Source organism: Pinus tabuliformis, chromosome 9 (genome assembly GCF_031772625.1).
Source record: "Pinus tabuliformis cultivar Carrire ecotype Pingquan chromosome 9, CPIR1, whole genome shotgun sequence".
NCBI lineage: Eukaryota > Viridiplantae > Streptophyta > Pinopsida > Pinales > Pinaceae > Pinus > Pinus tabuliformis.
Window position 1 is genome coordinate 407982907 of NC_142307.1, and position 23420 is coordinate 408006326.

A 23420-nucleotide genomic window follows, 5' to 3' on the forward strand; every position below is an offset into this window, starting at 1 on the left:
AGTCCTAGTTCTTTCATCTCGAACTCATAAGCCAACTCCCTCTTACATTCGTGAATGAGAGGGTCTGCACCTGTTAGAAAGAGGTCATCAACATATAGCACCAGTATGAGAGGCTTGTCATCTATAACCTTAAAGTAAAGGTTAGGGTCGGCTTCACTTCTAGTGAATCCCAACTTCATCAAGTAGTTATCGATCCTCTCATACCATGCTCGTGGTGCTTGCTTTAGCCCATAGAGGGCCTTCTTCAACCTGCACACATGAGATTCTCAATCATAAATTTCAAATCCTTTGGGTTGCTCCACATAGACCTCCTCTTTGATTGAACCATGTAAGAACGCTTTCTTGACATCCATCTGATGTAGGTTCCATCCTTGCGAAGCAGCAAGGGCTATGATCGAGCAAATGGTGGTATATCGGGCAACAGGTACAAATATCTTGTCTTAATCTATACCTTCCTTTCAGGAGAAGCCACAAGTGAAAAAATGAGCCTTATACTTTTCCACACTTCCATCAACTGCATGCTTTATCTTGTAAAGCCATTTTGAAGTGACAACTGCTTTGTCCTGGGGTCTGGGGACCACATCCCAAACATCGTTTTTCATAATGGACTCCTTCCATACTTGATGCTTGACAACATATGTGAATGACGAAGGCTCATTTTGGATGATCGTGCTCATGATGGTCAGGTATCCCTGATACCTGTTTGGCTTCTTACTTTCACGGAAGGTTCCTCGGGGTGCAATGTGTCCTTCAGCATCATCAAGTGTTCCCCTAAGCCATGAAGGCCTCTTCCTAGAAGAGGAAGGTTCTTGTGGAGGAGGATCAATAGGATCCATAGGTTCTTCCACATCGGGCATCGTCTCATCTTCTTTTTCCTTTGGTTCCTCGGTGTCAGCTTCTTTAGATCCCCTTAAAGTAGGAAGATTGTCTACCTTGCTAAGAGCCATATCTTTGTCAAAGGTGACATCATGACTAATCTTGACTTCCCTTTGACCAGCTACATAGATTCTATAGCCTTTAGTATTTTCGCTATAGCCCAAAAAGATTCCTTTCTTTCAAGATGCACCAGATTTATTCCTTTTCTCTTTTGGCACATGAAAATATACAGGGCTTCCAAAAATTCTAAAATGAGATACGTCAAGTTTCTTACCGGTGAACATTTCTTCGGGAGTCTTGGATCCTAATGCTTGATGAGAGCATCGCTTTTGTACATATACGGCGATATTTGCAGCTTTGGCCCATAGAAGCTTCAAAAGTCTTTGATCATGGAGCATAGCATGAACAACTTCCACAATTGTACAATTCTTCCTTTCCGCCACACCATTCTGCTCAGGAGTATAAGGTGTAGTAGTCTCCCTCTTAATGCTAGCCTCTTTACAAAAGTCATGAAACTCATTGGATTCATATTCAATCCCATTATCAGTCCTTAAGGTCTTGATCTTATTTTTGGTTTGATTCTCGATCAAGGATTTGAAGTGTCAAAACCAGGAGAACACTTCATCCTTCTTTTTCAAGAAGTATATCCAAGTCTTGTGAGAATAATCATCTGTAAAAGTGAGGTAATATAAATATCCTCCGAAGGAGTTCACAAGCATCATACCGGATATGTCTAAGTGAACCAATTGCAATATATCAGAGGTCTTGCTTTGGCTTGAGGGGAATGGTCCCCTTTTGAGATTTCCTTTGGCACATCCTGGACATACACCTTCTTGCTCTAATCTGAACTCGGGCATCCCGGTCACCATTTTCTTACATCGGGTAGAGCTTTATAATGAAGGTGAGCAAACCTTCGATGCCATAGTTCGGACTGAAGAGATGTGTCACAAGACATGACACCCAACGAACTTCCACCGACTTGATATAATGAATCAACTTGAAATCCAAGAGTAAAAGCATATTTAAAGTTCTTCTTCCATACACGTACATTGCCATCACTGAAGGCCACCTTGTAGCCTTTGTCTTCCATTGCCGAAATGGACACCAGGTTCTTTTTGAGATCAGGTACATATAATACATCTTGTCAGTGCATGGTATTACCCTGATTCAATTGAAGAGTGACATTTCCTACGCCTTTCACAGGATATTTTGAATTATCTCCAAGAAAAATTTCTAGGTTGGTTTCCTTCTCTATCAGATTATAGAGAGCTTCTTTGTAACCAGTGAAGTGCCTTGAGGCACCACTATCAATAAGCCAATTTCCCAGCGAGTCCGGGGGAGCAGTAGTAGATAGAGCTGCTGGTAGATAATATTCATCTTGCTTATTGTTGACAGTGTTAGATTCATACTTGGAATTTCTTGCTTTGTTGAAAGGTTGTCCTCTTCCTTGATTTCCAACACTTCTTTTACCTCTGCCATTTGACCTGCCATTCCTTTGATTGCCTTGAGAGGGATTTTTATCATCGTCCCGATGTGAGTCCCTTTTATCAGGGCACTCCCTAGCATAGTGACCCATTTTATTGCAATTGTAACATCGCCCTTTTCTTCCACCCTTTGGTCTAGCCTTTCCTTTGAATTTAGCCCCAGAATTGTTTCTTCTTTTATTATGAGAAGAAAAGGCAGAGGGATGACCTTTAAGTATGGGCATTTCTTTCTCTTCCATCCTTGTTTTTTCTTGAATGCATATGGCCATTAATTCCTCAAATCCAAGAATTACGTTATTGTTGAGAAGAGTAGTCCTGAATATATACCATTCAGATGGCAGTCCTCCAAGAGTTGTGAGTGTCATTTCCCTATCAAGAATTACTTCCCCAATAGATAGGAGATCGTTCTTGATCTCGGTGATCCTTAAGAAATATACTTGCATACTCTCATCTTTTCCCTTCTTAATTTCCTTCAACTTTTTTCTAAGAAACAAGACTTGATTTGCATCATTAACTTTAAATAAACTCACCTGTCTATTGTAGATTTCCTTGGAGGTGTTCAGCTCGGAAACATAGGCCACCAAGCACTTGTCAATAGAGTCCCGCATGATCTTCCTTGCTTTGACTTCTCCCTTGGTCCATTTGTTCCTAGCAGCAACGGATGCATTTGATGGAGGCTCAACAATTCCGCCTCTCACATGGTCCAACACTTACTATTCTTCTAATGTTAGATCGAGAGACATCTTCCATCCGTGATAGTTAGACTTCTCACGGAGTTTGTCTTCAGCAGGGAAGTGTGTTGAGGACCCCATGATTTCTTTCAGATAGCCTTGCCAACCTTCTCTTCGGTGATTGCTCTTGCTCTCGCTTGGGATTTGTCTTCACCTCAGCTCTTATACCATGTTAAATTATGGTATGTTCTATGCTTAGAGCAATTTACTTATTTTTCTTCTTATTAGCCATAGATTAGAAATCACATATACATTAACTAAAGTGCAGATAGAACATTAAATGATCAATAGAAAACAAGCCAAGACAAGAGACACAAGATGTGGCGACTAGCCAGGGACAAACCCCAATTCGGGGAAACCATTTGGTCAAATCTTCTTTTATCTTCAATAGTTCAGCAGAGAGAAATAATACAAAATCTGAATTTTGTAATTTTATATTAGCAATAGCAAATCCTAGATCACCAAAGTAAAACTTGGTCAAACTAGCTGAAATTGACCTCTAAAATACTTGGTCAATTTCTAGTCAACTTGTCCTTGAACAAATTGAAGAAACAACCCTTGAATAGCCCCAAAGGTTCAGTCAATATGTAGATTTCTGAAGTCAACTGCAGCCCTAAACTAGGGCAGTGAATACCAGTCAAATCAGAGGTTAGATCACCTTGATTTTCGTGCCAAAAAATGTGGCCTACCTAGGAGAGACAACCACACCCAATCCGCACTTCTGGAAGGTCAATGCTTGATCAATGCTGGTCAAAGAGATGACCTGCTGTCCTAACGTCCTTCTTTCTGCGTCTTCTTTGCCTTAGAACGTCTTCCTTTCAACCACACATGTGTGAGAGAGAGAGGCTCCTTTTATGCGTAGGAGAGAGAGGGAGAACATGAGTGAATTGAGTTGTCCAAATGAGGAGAATGATCCTTGTATTTATATGCAAACATTGAGGTTGAATAGACATGACTATTGGGCTTCTGAGCCTACATAAGTTTGCTGGCCGACCTTGACAATTTTTCCATTATCAAAATAAATTCATATCTTCATAAATACTTATCGGAATCGGATGATCTTTAGATCAATCCTACACCTCTCAATGAGAGGAATCTAGGAAAAATATCACAATCCATAAATAAGGTGATCCACATGGAGTTTGGCCCTAGTTTCCAATTTTAATAGGAAGCTGTCTACCAAGAGGAAGTTGGGACAAGTCAAGAATAACAACTTTTCTATGTTTCTCCTACAATACCTTGGCATCCTCATCAAATAGGTATGGAACAAGACCCTAATGCACAATTTCAATATTATGGATAACCACAAAATAATTAGAACCCGCCACTACCATTGCAAACTTGACCACCTAAACCATAAAAATCATCTTGGTCACAAGGATGACAAGGTTCTTATGGTAGAAATCCCTAGTATCATCAATATTTTCAATAATATCCACAATACCAACCTTAGTATTACTCTCCACACTAACCTTGATAACCTACCCAACCATAATTCCAACCTTAATTGGATACATGTCAAACTCTTCCATTACCATCCACTTCATTTTCTCAAAAATAAAATTAGTTACCTACAAATCCACTCCCAAATCCCAATAATAAAGCACCTCAACAACCCATTTATAATGTTAAATCTCAAAATTTTCAAAATTATATGATATCTCCTATAGCTTTTAATGATGTCCAACTTAGAACTAGTCGAGTTTTACAAAATAAAACACCCCTAGTTGTCATTCAATACTATAAAGAGGAGAAAACTCCTGAAAATGAGATATATCCTGAACATGAAAATACTCCTCAAAAGGAAGATATTCCTATACAATTAGATGACAAAAAAATAAAACCAACTCCTACAATTCCTATAACTGAACAACCCTCTATTTCCTTACAAAATCCTCCCTTTCCCGAGAGACATAAAATTGATAAATGTATAGAGAGGCAAATAATTTTACCTGATTGTAACATGCTAGATGAATTGAAAAATATTTTGCATCAAGATTCCATTGCTTCAAGCTATAAAGGAAATATCTATCTTTACAAAAACAATAAATGAGTTGTGTATCAAGAAACCTAGAAGAAAAAGAAAAGAAATTCAATTAGTACAATTGGTAGGAAAAAATTTAGACATTATGATGGGAAAACCAATAATTGAAAAATATTTAGATATAGGAAGTTCCATTGTAAAGATTCATATCAATGGTATTGAAATTCAAAACACTTTGATTGAATTGGGTGCAACTATAAATATTACGACCAACAGTATTATGGATAAATTAAGATTAACCAATCTTCAATATACTCCTACTTTATTGTAATTAGCAGATAGACCCATTATTAAACCTTAGGGTATATTAGAAGATATATCAATATCCCTAGATTCATGGGAGTATCCTGTTAACTTTATGATATTAACTCCAAAGAATAATTTAGGAAGACATCCATTGATTCTTGGTAGACTATGGTTAGTTATGACTGATGCATTCATAAGTTGCATATATTGTGATATGTTTATTTCTGATGGAAATTCTGCTAAAAATTTCACCTTATATCTACCTGCAAGCAAAACAATTGAGATAGAAAATGAAGTATGGATTGAAGATGATGATGAATAATTTGAATATATTCAACCAGTCTTAACTATTTCACAAAATGATGAGGAAGACCATTTAATGAATCTAATGAATAATTATGATTTGTATTCATATTGTGAGCAAAATTATTGTGTGCATATGTTAAATCAAAGTTTTTAGGAAGATTGTGGAATTGAATATTTCTCATCTCGACAATACAAAACATCGTTAAAATCAATGGAAAAGTTTGACAATTCTTTGGTAAAAAATTATCCAGGTAAAACATTAAACATTAATAATAACTTGGAGGAATTTCAAAAGAAATAATTAATAAATATTCTACAAAAAATTCCTTTGCATTTGCATGGGAATATATTGACATGAAAGGAAAATATACTAACACATGTATGCATCATATTTATATACAAGAGAATGAAAAACCAGTAAGACAACCTCAAAGAAGAATGAATCATAATCTATGGGTGATTGTTAAAGAAGAGTTACAAAAATGGCTCAATGTGAATTTTATTTACCCAATTTTAAATAGCCAATGGGTGTCACCCTTGATTATTGTGCCTAAGAAGAATGGAAAGTGGAGAGCATTCATAGATAATCGATAATTAAACAAAGAAACTCTAAAATATCATTTCCCACTACTTTTTATTGATCAAGTGTTATATGCATTAACAAGGAACACATTTCTCTTTTCTTGATGGTTTTAGCGTATACAACCAGATTCAACTTGCACCTGAAGATTAAGATAAGATGACTTTTACATGTCGATGGGTTACATATGGTTACAAGGTTATTTACTTTTTTTCTATGTAATGCACCTGCTACTTTTCAAAGAGCAGTATTAGGTATCTTTTAAGACTTGATCCATTATTGTGTAGAAATTTATATGGAATATTTCACTATTTATGGGAACACTTTTGAAGAAGCGATGGAAAAATTGGAAAAATTCCTTGTTAGATGTAAAGAAGATAATATTTGATTGAGTCATGAAAAATTATTTAGGATGTTTGACGAAGGAATTGTTTTGGGTCATCATATTTTAGGTGTTGGAATCAAAGTGGATTCATCGAAAGTTGAAGTTATCTCCAAAATTTCAGTACCAACATGCAAAAGAAATGTTAGAATTTTTCTTGGATTTGCAGGTTACTATAGAAGGTTTATAGAGAAATTCATAAAGATAGCTTCACTACTTTTCAAATTAATCACTAAGGACTGTGAATGTTATTGAAATTCTCATTGTAAAAAATATTTTGAATTGTTGAAACAATTTTTTTATGACGCGTCGATTTTAAGAGGACCAAATTGGTCCCTCCATTTCATATTTCTTTTAATTCTTTAGATACAACTTTAGGCGCAGTATTGGGACAAAAAGACTTAACTCCTTATGCTATAGAGATACTTAACATGCTTTCTTAGATTGCTTGGCTTGGAAAGATAACCTCTCTCTTCCCTCCTACTCCTGCTTATTATTGTGACTTTTGCTACTCACGCTGCTCTCGCAGAGTGCTTGAAATGAAGAAACCCCAGTGGCACGCTCATTGGAAGAAGATAGTTGGTTTTTGGTTTTTTTCATTACTTTTTTCTTTTTCTTTTCTTCGTTCCTCATCTTTAGGATTTGATTCTTGATACCCCATCTCCCTTTGTAACTATACGATTAAAAATTTGACTCCTGCAAAGTTAAATTATATAGTTATAGAAAAATAGTTTTAGCTGTTGTTCATGCCATTAATAATTTTAGACGTTACATCAATGGGTATGAGGCTTTCATTCTCATAGATCATTTTGCTACTATGTATCTTATGAACAAACGAATTATTGATGAAAAAATCACTATATGGCTTTTATTATTGTAGGAATTCAATATTACCATTTTGGATAGGGTAGGAAAAGAAAACACAGTTGTTGATTTCCTTTCTAGGATGAAAAATGATAATAATGGTAATCTTGTAGTAGATAATTTTCCTTATGAATATCCTTTTGTAGTATCTACTAAAATTCCTTGGTTTGCAGATATTGCTAATTATTTAGCTACAAGGAAATTTCCTCCACAATTGTGAGCCAAAGGAAGACATAAATCCATCAAAGGCAGTGCACCTTATTCTTTGATAGAAGGAGAATTGTACTGAACATGATTTGATTTGATCATTCAAAGGTGTGTTCGAGAAGATGAAGTAATTGAGATATTGAAAGCATGCCATTATGAACCATGTGGAGGACATTTTGCTGATAAAACAAACACATATAAAGTACTTGTTTTGGGGTATTATTGGCCTTCCATTTCCAGGGATGCTAAGGAATATTTTAAAAGATGTGATACTGTCCGAGAATGGGTATACCTATTCAATCAGATGATATGCCTCTACAACCACATGTACTAGTAGAGCCTTTTAAAAAATGGGCTCTAGATGTTGGACCCATCAATCCTCCATCCAAGCAAAAGAGGTATATACTTGTTTGTACTTATTATATTACCAAATGGGTATAAGATAAGCCATTAAATTTTGCTATTGAAAATGTTGTTGTTACATTTCTTTTTGAGGATATTTTCACTCGGTTTGGTATTCTAAGAGAAATTATAACAGATCTGGGTGCACAATTTACATCCAAGATAGTGTGGAAGATTATGGAGTAGTATAAGACCAGGCATTGCCAATCCACTCCATATCATCCAAAATCCATTGGGCAACTGAAATCTACAAAAAAATTTATCGAAGCTATTATACTGATCAAGACTGTACATATACATAGAATAGACTAGGCATATATACTTCATAAGAACTTTGGGCATATTGGGCCAAATGGATAAATACTTATGGACATACTCATGATGAGCTTGTCTATGGAAATAAAGTTTTGCTTCCTATTGAATTCCAAGTAGAGACCTACAAGATAACAACAAAATGCAGCTAGATCTCTCTGAAGCCCAAAAACAAATATTGGCATAATTGAATGAATTGGATGAGATCTGACAAGATGCCATACAAAGGACAAGCATAAATCAACAACAAAGGATAAGGTCTAATGATAAATTCATCAAAGTAAAAAATTTCAAGCCAGGTGATTGGGATCTTCTCTTTGATTCAAAGTTTAAATATTTTCAAGGGAAATTTCAAACACAATGGCTTGGTCCCTATGGGATATAAACTATTTTTGACAATGTAGCAGTTCGAATTAAGATAATTGATGAAGAAGGGATCCTTTTTTGGTCAATGGGCATAGGTTAAAATTATATCAGAAGCCCTTGACATGAGAAGAATTTGTTTAAAATTTGCAAAAAAATTCTGATATGAAGTTGGTAGGAAAAGGATATCCTTCGCCTCTACTACCAAAAGAAGTTTGATTTTTTTTCTCCAATACACACACACACACACACACACACACACACACACATATATATATATATATATATATATATATATATAGACCATTGATGAAGGAGGGATCCTTTTTTGGTCAATGGGCATAGGTTAAAATTATATTAGAAGCCCTTGACATGAGAAGAATTTGTTTAAAATTTGCAAAAAAATTCTGATATGAAGTTGGTAGGAAAAGGATATCCTTCTCCTCTACTACCAAAAGAAGTTTGATTTTTTTTTCTCCAATATATATATATATATATATAAATAAAAAAGGAAATAAGGCATAGTTATGAAAATCAACATTACTCGCATACACTATGCATAAAATCTTAGTTGAAAACTAAAAGTCCTTTGGCAACTTAGATTTTCCTTTTTCCCATTTCTTCTTTACAAAATAAATTTTTAGTTCAAACTAATTGGTTTGAAGAATTTGTTTCTCTTTTAAGAGAACTCATTAACATTCATCAAAATTAATGATCATCAACATCATTAGCCTTGAGAAAGCGATAAGAGTCCCAAAGAATTGAAGCAAAATTTTGAAGACTATCAACATTCTGCAACTAATTCAACATTCTGTAGCCAACTCACCAGAAAAGTATTTTGGACCTGCAAGAAAGAAAATCAAAGCATGAAAGTGAGGTATGTGACAAAAGGTAACTATATGGATTAAGGTAAATACTATAGGTCTTTGAGTTGATGGAATTATTATAATATTTCAATGGAATCTTAAATTAAAGATAATGTCTTGCATGTATTTCAATGATGACATTAATCATAACCACTCCCTATCATTTCATCCCATCATATTTCTAAAATCTCCTTATCGAATACAAATAATTCAAATCCCAAAGCCTATGATAATATCAATGGATCGTATCCAAACAAATCATGGGAAATTATGAGTTTCAAAGGGAGACTCCTCTTATAATACTACCATTGGAAACCATTCATTCCATTCATCCCAAACTCCTGACCTAATTTCATCCATCTCACCATCCATTTTTCCACTGATACACTATTGAAAGAGGTAATTTGGAAGCAAGACTTCTTCTAGAACAATGGGGGTCATCATTCGCCATGAGCTTGTGGGTGTAAAATTCCTAAGTGCCTACCCTAAAGTCAAAGAGAAGTTGAGTATGATGGTTGAAATTATTTGAAAAGTTTGATGGGTATGAACTGGAAGTGACCAAATATTTTGCAAGAGCCTATGATGGAGTTGAAGATGAAATTGGGGATATCAAACTTTGATAGAGTCTTTTATCATTGAAGCTATAGAACTTCCTAGGAATGGAGAAATCTAGTTCAATAACAAGAGGTTAAAAGATGAGAAATGGGAATCCTTTCTACATAACCCAGGTATGTACATTTCAACATTCAAGAAAGGTATTCCTGGTTTTGCTGTTGAAATTTGGGTAGCTATAAGACAAATTTCCCTATAGCCATAAAAGAAGCATATCATGCCACAAATATAGAATTCAAAATGGTAAAATAAATATTTTTGTTGTTATAATGTATGGGTACTCCTCTTATTATCATTTAATATGGCGCAAAACATTAAGGAATGCGATAAAATATTATTAAAAGTAAATTTGAATTTATATTTCCCTACAATAATTCAAGTTGGCCTCCTATATGGTTAAGTCAACCTACCTCAAAGGACACGACCATTTGCACATAGAGTCAATTATAAATAGATGCCTATCCTCCAACATTCCAGACATTGAATTGGTATTCTCTAAGGATCTCATTTTCTTATGGCTCAAATTTCTTAGGTTCTGAGGCTCGCATACTTACTCTTGAAGCTCACATTTCATTCATATGGATCACTCTATATTTTTTTGGTTCGTTATTCATTACAGTGGTTCATATGACTCTGTGGTGGCACATTGATCTCGCACAATGACACATTGATTTTTCTCTCAGTGACACATGTATCTCACACTCTGAAATGGTTTGTATTTATCTATGGTTTTCTTTACATTTATCTTTAGATGCCATTTGTTCTATAGTGGCCCGCACACTAGTCTATATCCCGAATTATAATATTTAGTGGTTCTGATATTCTTGTGGCTCAAATTAATATACAGTCACTCACATAAATGTGTGGCTCGATATTATTTGGTTAAATTAATTTTATGGCATCGCATTCTAGTGGTCACTAAAGGTTTGATACACTATAATGCTTCATTTAATTTTTCAAGGCATTGCAATACTGAGGCTCACATTCTCTTGTAGCTCGCGTCAATTATCTGTAGTGACTTCTTTGTTCATTACTTGCACTATGACTCTCACTATACGGCATAATTGATATCACTTTGTAGGACATGGATCACACACTCCCTCACAGAATCTCACACTCATATATACTCGGTATCAGATCTCACTTATACTACGCATACACTATGACTCATAATTTTATCTTGTAGCTTGCACTTGTTCTTGTGGCCCGGAATATGTCTCTATCTCTATGGTGGCTTTACAGTGGCATCATTTGTGATGTGTATATGGCATGGCATCACTCTATGGTAAGTATATGGTATAGCTCGCTCGGTGGTATGGATCCTCTATATAGTGGCCTAGAATTTCTATAATAACTCACCATATGGTATGGCTCACATTATTGATTAATGGCTCCTACCTTCATATTTTATTTTGACAATGTTAACGATGATCATAAAGATCTACAGTGACCTTGATATTGTCAATAACCTTAATCATATGGCAGTAAAATTATGGTAGTAAACTTGAAATGACACCGTGATACTTATGTATATGACAGTGACCATGACTTAATAATGACCGTGATGTACTTCAATGATCTATATGACAGTATTGTGTGATATAAATCTATGACAATGACCTTGCTACATGAGGACAATGTCCTTGCTATTATGAGATATGGTGACAATGAGATAAATGATGACATTGACCTTTCTCTAATGATACATGACAATAATGATGACACTTGAAAGTGATGTTCCTTAATAACAAAGACTCATGATATTGATGACACTTATTGTAATGACATGGATGATGCTTCTTGTGACAGAGATATGGTAGTAGCTCTCTAGAGATTAGATTGTTTAGTTCAAAATTGTAGTTGTGAAGTGACTTGGGTTGGCCCTAGGAGGCCTGATGTGTTTAATGTATCTCACTCTTATTTTAATTTGTATTCTCAACTGAAAAATTGATGAACATATAATTGAAGAAGAACCTGGTAAGTTTTTCCCCCTTGTGGGGTTTTTCCTTGGTCTCTGACCTAAATCATGGTGTCTCTATTTTGCATGCTTTTCTTCTATTATTCTTTATTGTTTCATTGCATTGGTGATGTTTATTGTTCTCTCTACATAATTGCTAATGATGATATGATGTTATGGGGTGAATGCAATATGTAAATGATGAAAAAGTTTGAAAATGAAACTATATTTAGCATATAAAAATCCATCCCTAAAAATTAACATCTGCACTTAAATCAAAATGCCGAAATTTGTTCTTTGTATTGCAAAAATTCCTCACCTATGAAGGAAGGTATGGGCTCCTTCTCTTTTATCATGCTAGGTTGTTAATGCATTTCATAAGAGGGAAATAATTGAATTTACCATATTATCTCATGTGGATTTTAAATAATATGGCATTTAACATCCAAAGAGACTCTAGAAACATAGATATAGATCTATATCATCTGGTTTAATCAAGATTCTTGTAGAGGAACAATTAAATATTAATGGTGATAACTGGACGTATTTTCTTGCAAGGAACCATTTCATTGAAAGCTCAGATGAGGAAAAAGTCAAGAATATCAGGAGGAGCCTCGAGGATCCCTAATTGTTCTAAGTAAGGGGGTTTTTAGTGTGTCAGATCCCAAATGATGTAATTTTTTCCTCTTAACTTTATAAATCTGTTAGATCCTCAAGGGTCTCATCTTATTTTTGATTCGTTCTAAAGATTTCTTCTTTAAGATCACGATCTTTATATTTTTCTAGAAATATATTTTGCATACCATTCCATGACCTTATTGAATTAGTCCCTAAACTCATGAACTATTTAAGAGTTCTATCTTTCAATGTTTCTTGAAACAATCTCAATTTTTGAGTGTTTAATAAGTAACCATAAGATCTACAAACACTTTCAAATTTAAAGAGAAAGGTTTCCAGATCCTCTGACCTCATACCATGGAAGTTAGAAAGGAAAGATGGAGGGATGTTCTTCACATAATGATATCAGTATCTTGAATGGGAAATCCAATAATATCTTCTTCATTTTCATCATCTCCATCCATTTCTTCTACTTTCTTTGTCACCTTCTCTTCTTCTACCTACAAAAGTGGATGGTGATGTGGCTCTTATTGCACCACGTGATCAAATGGTGGGGGGTTGGTGTTGGAGAAGTATTTTTTTTTGAATAAGAATGCTAATGAAATTAAATTTTCTATTTTTGAAATGAAATATGGCTAATCTCAATCTTTTTTTAAAATAAATTAATCAATTAGGGAAGAAAACAATGTATACATTGATACCTCCCTGATAACAACGCCAAAAAGTGACGAGCCCGAGTATTGCAACAAGAATGTTGCAAATCCCAAATCTACCAACTTTAATTATCAACCCTAGGTTCACACAAACTTAATAGGTATTAGCACTATATGTGCAACATACAATGTGTCCTTCTTTTGTTGATATGACGTAATTGAGTGGATGTCATGAAATCAAAGCCTAAACTAATTGCAAAAATGGAATTTTTACTCTATTTACAAGAAATGTAAATGCTACTTGCTCAACTTGTAAATGATAACTAATCAATTCATGAAAGCAAAAAGGTTAATGTACTTGCAGAAATAAAGCTATTTTATCTTGCATAATTCATCAAACTATCAATCAGAATTGCATGTACCATCTACCTAGTTCACACTTGCTTGTAAATCAATAACCTACTTGCATCACACTTGTGATAAAGAAACTAAGTCTACTAAGTTTTTGTAGTGAATAAAAGGAAGGGTTGTAGTGGCTTAGGAGATTCCCCTAATAAAAAAATCATAGATGGGGGTCATTATTCATCTATAATAAGTCATAGTTGCAGGGGGGATAAAAACTGATGAAGGAAAGTGGCGTTACATGTTTGCTACAGGAAGGGACATATTTGCTACATGAGGAGATAATTCACCGAAAGACCAAGTAAATAAAATGAAAATGGAATGGGAATTTTTTATTTATTAAGTAAGATGTCTTAGGCATCCATTACAAGTGGAATCACTCCAAAATACCCCTGTTAACACGTGCTAAAAAATAGCAGAAATTACTAGTCCAAAATCTAGAAATTCGAGAACTAGTGAGCTAGTTAACCGATCAAATGCCTAACCTAATCAAATGAAAATGAAATGGGGTATTTGTTATTGAATTGAATGTTTTTATTATCTAATGCAAGTGGAATAAAATCAAATGAATCTTATTAACATGTTCTAAAAAATAACAGAAAATTACTACTATTTGCTACAAGGGACATCCAAAATTTTTAGATTTGTGAATAAGTAAACTAATCAAAGTAGCTCAATGATGTCTATGAAGTTCCAAATCGGTTTCAAGGATGAAATAATGCTTGTGCCTCTGTAAATAACCTACAAATGAACTCACTTCAACTATTTAACCCAATCCTACAACAAAAAATCATCAATACTAAATGCAGAAATAGGAAAAAAAAGAACAAGAGATGCATGTGAATAAGAAGTGAAAAGAAGAAAAGTAAATTATACAAAAGGGATCTGAGGCTCTTGGGGTGGCCAAGCCCAAGGATACTTAGAGTCCTATGAAGGAGAAAAACCTTTAGAAGCTAAAAATGGCACCAAACTTCATTATTTGAATCAATCCAAGTACATCTCTGCTAGAAATGAAAGTGGAGTTGCATAAATATAACTTTTCTCCACAAGAAGACTAAAAGCTACATATCCTAGTGGAAATTTCGAATTGGTACTTATACAAAATTATGAGGAAGAATTATCCTTGAAAGGAGGAAGCTTTCCCCTCCAAAATCCTTCAAATAGTGGATCTGGTTCCCAACGCTAGGAATATGCATTAAATGACACAGAACACATTTCTAGATTTTCTCAATCATTCAAGCTCCAGAATTTGTGCAATAATTTCATAATATCATGTTGATTTATTATCCAATGTTTATCCTCTTGTAGTAGGTATAAAATCCCTAGATTATCTCCTCCTCCAAATCTTCATAATCTGCCCAATATTCTACAAAAATAAATAATATTAGGCACAAACATGAAATTATCTTTAAACCTTCATAATGAACATATTAAAGCTAAAAATATATATTAAGTGTAGAAGGAGAGGTTTAATATAGCCTTCATGTGACTAAGAAAGGTTAGATTTGCCTTAATTTGTGTCTAATTTAGAGGCCCATCAGTTGTGTTACCTGTGCAGACCAATATGCATGGTTGAGGTACAATAAGGATATTTCTACAAGAAGTAGAGATCCAATACTTTGTTGCATCCTTGCTCAAGACTAGGAAGGCTTTGAGGGTGTGGGAGATGTTAAGGGGCCTGTTAGGCATATTTTTTTCATAATACATACTGTACTAACTAAATATGAGCAACTCTCAGTAAATATCTAAAGTAAGATAAATGAAGGGTTGGTTGAGAGTAGGTACAACTGCTCCAACCACATCATCCATGTATAAATATGCATGAAGTCTAATAGAAACTTGGTTGGAATTCCTTCCCAGACTCTGTTTCTCTTTTGTATTCTCGTATGCGTGTTCTTGTTGTTCCCAATATGTAGTCTATTCTTGCATTTTGTAAGTTACGCTTACAACATAGTCCCATCCAGTATGTGGGCCTGACTACCACCAAGTTTGTTTGAGAATTAGACTTTGGACGAGTTGAGCAAGAAAAATGGAAATCCTAATGATATCCCAATGAGATGAAAGTTAGAATAGCTAATGGAAACACCTCAAGCAAGAGATACAAACAATATTATAGAAGATAAGAAGATGAACATGAATTTCAAACAAAGATTGTTAGTAAACTTTAATTAAGATGCATGATTAAGGAATAATTCTAGTTACCAATTGTAAAGTAGTTCACAATATGAAAGAATATATAAATTAGCAAATGATTCCAAGTAAGATGTAAGTTTCCAATTAACAAAATAGTTCATCAATCTTCAAAACATAAAAAAACATCACATACTATTGAGCAACTACAAGAATAGTCTTACAAATTTCAATAACACATGAATGAAATGCTTCATGTGGCTCAAAATAGCTTCTCATATTGATGCCAATATACCCATGCACTATTACACAAAGTATCTAATAAATCCAATAGTGGGAATGAAAAATTGTCACTTGATCTACAAAATGAATCTACAAGTTTTCCCTTTGCAAAGTGCTCTAAGGAGTCCAAAACTAAAAGTCCCTTCTAACTAGCCATGAGGGTATATTTATACACGTTTATGTGACCTTTAATATTCAACTACTTTTCGAATACCCTCATCACTTTTCAACTTCTTTCACATATAATTTATATTTTTCCTTTAATTCTAATTCTAATTTAGTTACATAAATACATGGGAATTGGAAATAATAAAATAAACATCTTTCATGGCAATAATTCCAAAATAGACAAGTATAGTTTGAACTTGTAATTCTTGTTTTAGGTAAGTGTGCCATGCGTTTTAATTGAAAATTATGGATAGTACTTGGTTTGATATTAGGCTCTCATAGGTGATCTCATAATCAAAAGAACTAGGAAAGTATCCCTTATCAACATGCCTTTTGCCTTGCTTTCATTTTGAATTGCCATGAGTGATGAGGCAACCTTATGAAGCTTGATCAACTCTTTGTACAACCATTTCATGATGTCTTCTAGTACTCCAATCTCCTCCAGTGCTACTTATCAGAAGTCATCTTCATGGGAACTTGAGTTTGAAAAAGTTTTCCAAAGCCTCTCATTCTCCTGTTACGAATTAGCCAAATTATTCTCTAGTTCTTTGTATTATTCAACAAATGCTCAATGTTTTTCTTTGTAGCATTGGAGAATGTATATCCTACAAAATCTATTTCCATAGGATTGTTCATAGTACTTGTCACTATATCTCATTCATTGGTCACCAAGATCAGTTTGGCCAGTTCTCAGGCTAAGTACTTTCGACTTTCCTAAATAATTCTATTTGAGTTGAAATTGAATCTAAAGATTGAAAGATCTAACACTTGATTTTATTCTTCAGTTAGGATACCCATTTTCTGAGTGGTAGATGTTCCATGGTGAGTGGTGTAGAAGGATCAATATCCATGGGAGATAGTATGACTTGTCCTTCCTTTTGAGCTTGGCCCTTTTGCCTAATTTCTTCTTTTTCTTTCTTGTTAGCCATTTCTTTTTCAAGTCTTTCTATTTCATGTTTCTTCACTACTTCCTCTTGTTTTCTTCTTCTTGTCTCTTCCTTTCCTCTTCTTGTTTTTTGTTTTATTCTTCCTGCTTCTTATTTTTCTCCTCCTTTGTTTCGTTATTTTCTCTTCCACTTTCTTCCTTTTCTCCTCCTTTCTGGCTTCTTGTACTACTTTTATCTCATTCTATCTCTCTTTATTTATTTCATAATGTAGAAAATCTTGTAGATTCACAAGCTAATACAATTTGCTAAAGCAAGAGACAAGAATCTACTTATACTCTTTACAGTGGAAGCCCATAAACATAGAGAAAATAATAATCAATAGAGGAAGGGAATAAAAGGCACATAACACAATAAATATATGGGGAAATCCACAAATCAAAACCCCACTATCTGTTTTGTATTAATCCGTAAAATCAAGATGAAATTAGAATACTTGTTCTCTCTAGAACAATCCCAGCACTCAGCAAATTCAATCTCCAAATCATAAGTAGGCTCATGGCTAAAGCTTAGCCTCTTCACAAGCTCTCCAAGTCTCTATTCCAATGTGTAATTCCTATGGAGGATAGATTGTATTTAAAGGGAAATAAAGCCTCTAAAAATAGTGCAATACCTCAAGGATAAGTTACTGAATGCATGCACTATCAATGCAACTCAGAAAAATCTAAAACAAATAGTACACTGTCCCTGCACTCTAGTCTCAACTGGGTCTTTTTCAGAATCAACATGCATTAGTTTCTCATGAGTAAATATTCAGTTAACTAGAGTAGCATTGGTAGAGTTAATTAGTGTCACCACTGTTGAGTGTTAACTCAATATTAGTTCTCTCAATTAGTTTGAGAACTAATTTAACTGAATCGACAAATGAAACTAAGTCTTCTATTTTACAACTCACAATTAACTCACACTGGACTCCTACAAAATAGGGAGAACATATACATGACTTCCCAAAGACTTCCAACATAGAATTTCCTAAGTTAAGTAAGTTTAATAAACTTAATTTAACTATTTTAAGTTGCTATGAGAATAAAATTCGAATTTAATTCACATTTTAATTCAAGGACAAATTAAACTAGAATTTCTTGTTTCCATTTCTCAACACTCCCTCTCAACAAGAAAGGGATTATCAACTACCCCGATCCTGTCTCTATGAAACTCGAATTTACATCTTGAAAATTCCTTTGTCAAGATGTCAAAGCCTCAATACACAGTCTCTGATATGATGATACCGGATATCAATATGCTTGGACCGATCATGAAAGACTGGATTTTCAGAGAGTTGATACAACTTTGATTATCACAATAAGTCACTTTTAGATCCATCTGCTGACCAAAAAAACCAACTAGGATCTTCCTCATCTAGATAGCCTGACATGCTGCTTGACTTGCAACCATGTACCCTGCCTCTGCTAAACTGAGTGCAACCGATCTCTATTTCCTGTTGTACCAAGAATGTTGGGTGTGGAGCTTGATTATCTTCTTTATTCAGAGGTATCGCCGCATTGGACCCCATTTCGTAATGTGGCGACAATGTCGCCCGTTTATGCGCGCCGCCAGGGGGGTGACGATGATTCTTTAGAGCTCCCCCCTCGTGGGGGATCGGGGCAGTGCCCCTGAAGATAAAAATAGACGTAAAATTTCCTTGTAAAATGTTGTAATTGTTGGAAATAATACTGAGGGGGGGGGGGGGGGGGTGAATCAGTATTACCAGATCAATAATTTAATTTTCAAAACTGATTTGTATATGCTACTTCAGCTCAGTGAACTAGCATGTATACACGACTGTACTTAATGCAACCAGTGTATATGCAGAGATCTTTTGATTAACCCAAATTACCATGTATTGAACTTTAATTAGTATATTCGGAGTTCATTAGACAATGCAGTAAAAACAGATTAAAGCATCACACATAAGCAACATACATGAACACCAAGATATAAGGTGGAAACCCAATGTGGGTGAAAACCACCTGCTGTAATTGTCTCTGTCTTCTTTTAATAAGAAAATTATGTTTACAGTTTTTGTACTGGTGCAGTCTTATACCAGTATGCAGGCTTCTACCTGCAGAAGGCTACAACCTTCTCTCGTTCTCCAGCTTCTATTGGAAGGGAGCTACAACCCCCTAGCTCTTGTACTAGTTGATGTGTTTACTAGTACGTAGGTGCCGACCTATAGAAGGCTACGACCTTCTCCTTTTTCTTCCAGGGACCACGTTTCATAAATTTTTAGACTGGATCCATCATCAACATCATATCAAATATATCTGCATCAACCAATCACCTTTCGAACTAACCACAAGTAAATCAATCAATCACTTTGACATCCCATTAATCTGATCATTTAGAATACTGTCACCAGAATACAGTAACCAGAACCCAAGCTAGAACCCAGAACACTACAACAGCAAACAGAAGCAACTAAAACATATTTTATAAGGTATATGTTGCTTCCATGTGTCGAACCTGCGTGCACACGCGCTTTCCTCAAGGCGAACCAACATATAGATCTGCAAATCAAATTTATGATGTATACGCTGCTTTGATATGCAGAACTAGTGTGTATACGCTCCTTTTCTAAAATGAACCTACGTACAGATCTATAAATGATGATTTAAACATTACAACTATTCCAGACTTCAGTTATACCCAGATCATCATATTTACAGACTACAACATGTAACATGTGCCAGTTATTCAGATACATGATCAAATTACATAAAGATAATTCACTTCAAGCCTTGAGATCCTGATACATCATTAGATCTTATCTTTCATCAGATGCTAAGGTTCCTCCTTAGTTTAGATCCAACAATGCACCATAACCCAATAACCTGCATACTAGATCTCACACTTCATCAGATATTCAATGCTTGTGTGTCTTGGCCTAATGATCTTCTCCTCCTTTTATAGTTTTAGGCCTTTCTCAATACCATGGACCAAAACCACTTAGGACCAATACCTTGGATCAAATACCTAGGGTCAATACCTCAGACCAAATACCATGGACTAATACCATGGATCAAAATACCATGGACCAAATATTTTAGACCAAAAAATTAGTTTTCCAAGGTATATGCGCTTTTCCTTTTGTGAATGTGTGTGTGTACGTATACGCGACTTGTATATAGTGAAGCCGTGTGTATACGCGGTTTGGACAATGGTGAACCTGTGTATAATTCTCTTTCTTCATTCTGTGCAGTCTGATCTATCACTCTGTGCTGTTAACCTGGTATACTGTGATCTTTCATCTAAGTGAGTTGCCTTCTGAATTGATTCCTTGAAGCTGCCTTGCATTTCATCACATCTGTAAACACTACTGTCATGCATTTTGTCACATCTGATATCTCTTGTGTAGATTCATCTAGTTACCATATACAAGTGAGTTGTTCTGCTATAATTGGGTTGCCATAAAGTAAAACACATACAGCATAATACCAACAGTAATTTCATAGTCAATCTGGGCCATTCATTAGGAAGAAATTTGATGATAGAAGTTATGTTTAATTTAGGGTTTTTTGCCCTAGAAGGCAACCCCTCACTATATATGAGGGAATTGTATTGCATCTATGTAGATGGGTATTCTGAGTGATAAAGAGAGAGGAGATTGTGTGAGTGAGAAGATGGAATTACAATGTATTTGCTGTAGGTTGTATCCCTTCATTTTTCCGGATAATATAAAGGAAGGACTGGTTGTTTCTCTGTGGACGTAGCCCAAATTGGGTGAACCACATATATTTGTGTCTCTCTTGTTTTATGCATTTTCTGTGTTTATATTTCTACAATATTTTTATGTGTTCCATTGCTCTGTAATATATAATTTTATAACAATTAGTATCAGAGTTGAAGGTCTATTTGGATGATAAACTCGTAGGAGAGAAGGGTTCCTGGTTCGAGTGGGAGAAATGGCGGAAGATGGTAGGTTTAAGGTCGAAAAATTTAACGACCAAAACTACCAAATGTGGAAGATGCAGATGGAAGATTATTTGTATCAGAAAGATCTGTAACTATCATTGACCAGAAATAAAAATAAGTCGATGAGTATGATAGGCACAGAATGGGATATTCTCGATAGAAAGGCACTTGGAACAATACGGTTGTGCCTAGCGGCGTCGGTAGCCTTTAATATTTCAAAGGAAACGACAACAAAGGGTTTAATTTCGGCATTGGCCAAACTATATGAAAAACCATTAGCGTCAAATAAGGTATTTCTTATGAAGCATTTATTTAATATGGAGATGTCAGAAGGTGGATATGTTGCTGATCATTTAAATGAATTTAATACAGTTACCAGTGAGTTAAGTTCTGTAGGCATAAATTTTGATGATGAAGTTAGGGCTCTATTATTTCTATGCTCATTTCCAGAAAGCTGGAATGGTTTAGTTATGGCCATTAGTAACTCTATCTCTGGATCTAGTACTTTAAAGTTTGATGATGTTGTCGGTGCAATCCTTAGTGAGGAAATGTGACGGAAAAGATCTGGTGAGACATCAGGTAATGCTTTGATTGCAGAGACTAGGGGAAGAAAAATGGAAAGAGCCTAGGATATTGCAGTAAGTCAAGTAAAGGCAAATCCAAGTCCAGATCGGGGATAGTGTGCTGGAAATGCGGGAAGAAAGGACACCTGAAGAAAGGCTGCAAGTCTCAGAAGGGAAAAGAAAGAGACGCGCAACAAGAAAGCAATCATGAAGCAAATGTGACAGGTGATGTGTTGCAAGATGCTTTGGTTCTTTCATTAGAAAATATTATTAGTGGCTGGGTGGTAGATTCAGGGGCCTCATTCAGTGCCACACCTAATAGGAAACATTTTCATGATTATGTTCAAAGATATTTTGGACAAGTTCGATTGGGTGATGATAAACCCTGTAAAATCATTGGAATGGGTACAATTTTCATAAAACAGTAGAATGGAAATCAATGGCTGTTGAAGGAGGTAAGGCATGTTCTAGATCTGAAGAAAAATCTAATTTCAACAGGGCAGTTGGGAGGTGAAGGCTGTGTAACTACTTTTACAGATAAAACCTAGAAGGTCAATAAAGGAGCCCTGGTAATAGAAAAATGAGAAAATGTTGGTATATTGTATTTATGCAATGGTATTTCTAATTCTGTTAATGCTTTAACCTCTATAGGAGAAAATGCGGCATTGTGGCATCATAGGCTTGGGCACATGAGTGAGAAGGGGATGCAGATTCTTCACTCAAGAAATTTGTTGCTAGGTTTGAAGCATGTTGATTTGGAATTCTATGAGAATTGTGTTTATGGAAAACAGAAGAGAGTCAGATTCCTCAGAGTTGGGAAAGAAAAGAAGAGCGAAAAATTAGAGCTTGTGCATATAGATGTATAGGGACCTACTCAGGTATCATATCTTGGTGGCTCTCATTATTATGTTACTTTTATTGATGATGCAACTAGAAAACCCTACTCTACTTGAATGGTTCATGAGGCACAATACTTGCTAAGGTTTTGCAAATGGGGTAGCAAGCTAAGTGGGCTTGATTGTGGGGAAAACTCCACAGTTAAGTGCGCTTGAGCCAGAGGAGTTCTAGGATGGGTGACCTCCTGGGAAGTCCTGGTTACCGGGTGCAAGCCCCGAAAGTGATGATTGATGCTATGTGATTCATTTCACTAGTTTCAATCCCACTTCTTCACCCCTGTAAGCATCACCCGATGCAATGAGTGCTAAGTGAACTATTCAAAAATCATGAGAAATTAGTCAGTTACGACTACCTCTCATGGAAATGGTCATACGTGAATGACTTACTTAACGCAGTTGAATCCCAAAATGATATCTAATATAATGCACTACGTAAACCCCCATACTTTAATTCAAAAAAGAGTCAAGGGATCTCTACTTGAATGGTTCATGAGGCACAATACTTGCTAAGGTTTTGCAAATGGGGTAGCAAGCTAAGTGGGCTTGATTGTGGGGAAAACTCCACAGTTAAGCGCGCTTGAGCCAGAGGAGTTCTGGGATGGGTGACCTCCTGGGAAGTC